The sequence below is a fragment of the Cebus imitator genome, unplaced genomic scaffold (genome assembly GCF_001604975.1).
Source record: "Cebus imitator isolate Cc_AM_T3 unplaced genomic scaffold, Cebus_imitator-1.0 Scaffold132, whole genome shotgun sequence".
NCBI lineage: Eukaryota > Metazoa > Chordata > Mammalia > Primates > Cebidae > Cebus > Cebus imitator.
The window spans coordinates 813,161-819,317 of NW_016107447.1; positions in this window are offsets into that span (position 1 = coordinate 813,161).

Sequence of the window (6,157 nt, forward strand, 5' to 3'; positions counted from 1 at the left end):
CCAGCACTTTGGGAGGCCGAGGCGGGTGGATCACGAGGTCAAGAGATCGAGACCATCCTGGTCAACATGGTGAAACCCCGTCTCCACTAAAAATATAAAAAATCAGAAAAATTGGGCCGGGCGCGGTGGCTCAAGCCTGTAATCCCAGCACTTTGGGAGGCCGAGGCGGGTGGATCACCAGAGGTCAGGAGTTTAAGATCAGCCTGGCCATCATGGTGAAACCCCATCTTTAAAAAAAAAAAGAAACAAAATAAAAGGATGGAAGAAGATTAAAAAAAAAAAAAAAAAAAAAAAAAAAAAAAAAAAAAAAAAAAAAAAAAAAAAAAAAAAAAGAAACAAAATAAAGCATGAGAGATGTATATACCCCAATCCCTGGAACCTGTGGATATATTATGTTACATGGCAAAAGAAACTTGGCAGATGTGATTGAGGTGCAGACCTTAAAACAGGTAGATTATCCTGATTATCTGGGTGGGCTCAACCTGATCACATGAACCCTTAAAAGCAGAACACTTTCTCCAGATGAAGTGAGAGAGATGTGGCAGAAGAGGAAGCAAGAGAGATGATGAAGGAGGGGAAGTGGCAACGATCCTAAGTGTGAGAGGGACTTGAGCCCCATTGCCAGGGGAAGAGGAGTACATAAAAGGCATGAGAAGGAATGCAGGTGGCCTCTAGGAGCAAAGACCAACCCCTGGATTCCACCCAGGAAGGAAATGACTGCAAGAAATGAAATCTGAGCAATAACTTCCATGAGCTTGAAGGTGGATTCAACTCCATGACCTCCAGAAAGGAATGCAGCCCAGCTGACACCTTGATTTTTGCTTTGTGAGACTCTAAGTGGAGGATCCCAGCAGAAACACTCTACTCAGTCTTCTTACCGACAGAATTGTGAAATAAGAAGTGGTTCTGTTTAAGCTACTAAATTTGTAGTAATTTGTTACATCAGCAATAGAGAACAATCATTAGCAATGAGAATATAGAAAACTCAGCAAACAAGAAACAAAAACTGTGTTAATATTAGGCAAAACAAAAAGTTGTATAATAAAGGGAAACCCATCATGGAATACAACTGCGCAAGGCTGACAATAGTGTTTTCATGGTCATAAAACTGTAAACACCGAATACTCATTTAACTAAAATTATGATATGATATAATCATTTTGAAATGATGTACAGGGGCCAGGAGTGGTGGCTCACGTCTGTAATCTCAGCACTTCGGGAGGCTGGGTGGGTGGATCACTTGAGCCCAGGAGTTCAAGACCAGCCTGGGCAACATGGTGAAACCCTGTCACTACAAAAAATACAAAACTTAGCCAGACACAGTGGTGCACACCTGTTGTCCCAGTTACAGGGGCGCTGAGGTGGGAGAACTGATTGAGGCCAAGAGGTTGAGGCTGCATGAGCTGAGATCATGCCACTGCACTTCAGCAAGGGTGACAGAGGCCCTGTCTCAAAAACAAAAAGAAAAGAAAAGAAGGGAAGGGAGGGAAGGGAGGAAAGGAAGGAAAGGAAGGGAAGGAAAGAAGGAAGGAAGGAAGGGAGGGAGGGAGGGAGGAAGGGAAAAGGAAAAAGGGAGGGAGAGAGGGAAGGAAGGAAGGAGGGAGGGAGGGAGAGAAGGACAAAAGGAAGGGAGGGAGAGAGGCAGGGAGGGAGGAAGGAAGGGGAAGGAGGGAGGGAGGGAGGGAAGGACAAAAGGAAGGGAGGGAGAGAGGCAGGGAGGGAGGAAGGAAGGGGAAGGAGGGAGGAAGGGAGGCAAGGAAGGAAGGATAGGGAGAGACAGAACATGGACATTTATCTGTGGGATTTGGGGGATTTGGAGAAGACGCTGTGTAGGGTGTATGAGAAACAGACAGTCTTTATATTCCATAAAAATTACTCAATCAATATTGCTAAAAGTAAGAAAATTAGGAAATTATAAATTAAGAGCAAAATTTTGGTACCAGAGGTGGGTTGCTCATAGAAACAGAATATAGGAAAAGGCGTTAAAGACTTTTAAGGTTGGGTGCAGTAGCTCATGCCTGTAATCCCAGCACTTTGGGAGGCCGAGGTGGGCAGATCACCTGAGTTGGGAGTTTGAGCCTAGCCTCATCAACATGGAGAAACCCCATCTCTACTAAAAATACAAAATTAGCTGGGCATGGTGGCACATGCCTGTAATCCCAGCTACTCGGGAGGCTGAGGCAGGAGAATTGCATGAATCCGGGAGGTGGAGGTTGTGGTGAGTCAGGATCACACCACTGCATTCCAGCCTGAGCAAAACTCTGTCCCCCGACCCCCAAAAAAAGACTTTTAAAATACACATATAAAACAAGCCTTGAAGAACTATTTTTCTCTAACAACTATGTACAGGTTTAGCTTTAAATAAGAATAAAATCTAATTTAAAAGCAATTGTTAACTCCAGGGAAAAACATTTCCAAGTAACATAATATATAAATAAATTGGAAGAATGCTGTAGTGGTACATGTGTAAAGTGATTTTAGAAAGCAAAATCTATTAGTCCGTAGTAGGAAGTCAATAGAAACTTATCCAAAATTAAGAATTTAAGAAGAAATTGTGGGCTTTATTTTTATTTTTATTTTGAGACGGAGTTTTTCGCTCTTGTTGCCCAGGCTAGAGTGCCATGGCATGACCTCAGCTCACTGCAACCGCTGCCTCCCAGGTTCAAGCAATTCTCCTGCCTCAGCCTCCTGTAATCCCAACTTTTTTTAAAAAATAAAGAGACAGCTGTTTATGTTATTTAGAAATATGGAGGGAAATAGCAGAAGTAACAGCTAAATGAGTTGAAAATCATCATCCCTTGGGATAGGTTAGCAAAAGGATGATGAGTAGGGGACTGCCCTTTTTCATAATGAAAACAACATTATTTGGTTTTTGAAATTATGCATATACGTTACTTAGACAAAAAGAATTTACTACATTGCATTGCTGAGATGCTCTTGATTTTAAAAGATATTATATATATGTATACACACACGCTCACACACACATATATAGTTTTATGTATTCCTAAGGATGTGGGTGGGGGGGGGATGCTGCCAATTAAACCATGACATGCCACTGATGGTGAAACACATCATAATTTCAGAGATACTAAAATATGAAAATATGCACATCTTTGAATCTGTGAAATAGAGTACTTTTAAAATATATATATATATTGTATTTTGAGGCAAGGTCTTGGTCTCTCACCCAGGCTGGAGTGCAGTGGCATGATCAAGTTTGCTGCAACCTCGAACTCTTGGGCTCAAGTGATCCTCAGAGAATTGAGGTCATAGGGTACACTACCCACCTGAAAACCAGAAAGACAGGAGACTACACAGAATAACAGTTTACCAGGAGCAGAAGCAGCTGGAAACAATAACTAGTGGGAACATTTAAACAGTAATTGTGAATTGCTGGAGGCTGAGTGTGGACTAGCTTGAGGGTTTAAAAAATTCAGGTAGCTGTAGGCCGGGTGCGGTGGCTCACGCCAGTAATCCCAGCACTTTGGGAGGCCGAGACGGGTGGATCATGAGGTCAAGAGATCGAGACCATCCTGGTCAACATGGTGAAACCCCGTCTCTACTAAAACTACAAAAAATTGGCTGGGCATGGTGGCGCGTGCCTGTAATCCCAGCTACTCAGGAGGCTGAGGCAGGAGAATTGCCTGAACCCAGGAGGCGGAGGTTGGCGGTGAGCCGAGATCGCGCCATTGCACTCCAGCCTGGGTAACAAGAGCGAGACTCCGTCTCAAAAAAAAATAAAAAAAAAATAAATAAATTCAGGTAGCTATTCTTGGGGGGATAGGGCGGGGAGGTACATTTTTGTGCTTCACCACCAGGAGTCCCACCAGTTTCTCACAGTAAAGATCTGAACAAAATCCCCTCACACTTTGCAGAGGAGGAGGGTAAACCATATGGAAATAAGCCCCGAGTGCTCTGTACTTTGTAACAAAGTTCCTGCCCTCTATGGAAACTACTTTTCCAGCATCTGACTAGCTTAAGGGAAGGGCAATTAGACAACTACACGGCCTTCTTTAGCTTTCCTATCTCATGTGGGGGAGAAGACAAAGCTAAGAAATTCTTTCAGAGGTTATAGCCCAGGGGCCCTGGTCCATTAAACAACAAACCCCTCAAAATGGAGATTTAATTACAAGATTAAGGTTTCCCCTCACCAATACCTCACCACCACAGCAACAGGGCTCCAGTGTAAAAACAGTGGATTACAACTGAGACAGCTGCAAGACACAAACCAGAATTCCTGAGTTTCCAGAGAAACTGCCAGACAACAAGGGAGACAAAAACAAGAACATTTGAGGAAACTGAAGTCTCTGACATAACTACAGCAAACAGTAAACACAGCCTAACTCCTAGGTACACAAACAAAAACCACAAAAGCCCGATTTACCTGAATTACTATTGCCTGACACATCATGCCCGACTATCAACAAAATTTACGACACATTAACAGACACAGTCTGAAGAAACAAAGCCAGTGGCAGAAATTTTGGAATTATTGGATCTGAAATTTAAAATTACTGTGATTAGTGTGCTAAGGTCTCTAATGGAAAAAGTAGACAACAGGCCAGAAACGGTGGCTCACATCTATATTCCCAGCACTTTGGGAGGCTGAGGTGGGTGGATCACCTGAGGTCAGGAGTTCGAGACCATCCTGGCCAACATGGTGAAACCCCATCCCTACTAAAAATAAAAAATTAGCCTGGTGTAGTGGCATGCGCCTGTAATCCCGGCTACTCAGGAGGCTGAGACACAAGAATCACTTAAACTTGGAGGCAGAGGTTGCAGTGAGCTGAGATCGCGCCACTGCACTCCAGCCTGGGCAACAGAGCGAAATTCCATCAAAAAAAAAAAAGAAAAAGTAACAACATCCAAGAATCCAGACACCAACTACAGATTCAGGAAGCTCAGAGAATCCTAAGCAAGATAAATACCAAAGAATCTACATCTAGGAATAACATATTCAAATTGTAGAAAACCAGAGACAGAGAAAATCTTGAAAGAAGTCAGAGAGGAAGAAAACAACTTAGTAAAAAGAAACAAGGATAAGAATTATGTTGAACTACTTTTCAAAAATCCATGCAAGCAAGAAGAGATGGGAGTAAAATATTTAAAGTGTTGAAAGAAACAAAACCCCACCAACCTAGAATTCTGTATTTAGTGAAATTATCCTTCCCAAGTGAAGAAGAAATAGACTTTCTCTAACAAACAAACTGAAGAAATCTGTCTCCAGTAGAACTGCCTTGCAAGAAAGGTGTTCCTTGGCTCGCAGCTCATCACTCTAGTCTTGGCCTCCGTTGTCATTCCCCATCTGTGTCCTGTCTTCAGATGGCATTTTCCTCCTTCTTTAGGGCACCAGCCACGTTGGATTAGGGCCCACTCAAATGATCTCATTTTAATTGGTTATACTGCAAAAGCCCTTTTCCAAATAAGGTCAAATACACAGACACCAACGGTGAAAACTTCAACATATCTTCTGGAGAATACAAGTCAATCCTTAAGAATAGGTTAATGGGCCCGGCGCGGTGGCTCACATCGGTAATCCCAGCACTTTGGGAGGCTGAGGCGGGCGGATCATGAGGTAAAGAGATTGAGACCATCCTGGCCAACACAGTGAAACCCCATCTCCACTAAAAATACAAAAAAAATTAGCCGGGCGTGGTGGCACGTGCCTATGGTCCCAGCTACTTGGGAGGCTGAGGTAGAAGAATCGCTTGAACCCAGGAGGTGGAGGTTACAATGAGCCAAGATTGCACTACTGCACTCCAGCCTGGTGACAGGGCAAGTCTCCATCTCAAAAAAAAAAAGAAGATAGGTTAATGGGCTGGGCACAGTGGCTCATGTCTATAATCTCAGCACTTTGGGAGGTCGAGGTGGGCAGATCACCTAAGGTCAGGAGTTCAAGACCAGCCTGGCCAACAAGGCAAAACCCTGTCTCTACTAAAAATACAAAAATTGGGCCGGGCGCGGTGGCTCAAGCCTGTAATCCCAGCACTTTGGGAGGCCGAGGCGGGTGGATCACAAGGTCAAGAGATCGAGATCATCCTGGTCAACACGGTGAAACCCCGTCTCTACTAAAAATACAAAAACATTAGCTGGGCATGGTGGCGCGTGCCTGTAATCCCAGCTACCGAGGAGGTTGAGGCAGGAGAATTGCCTG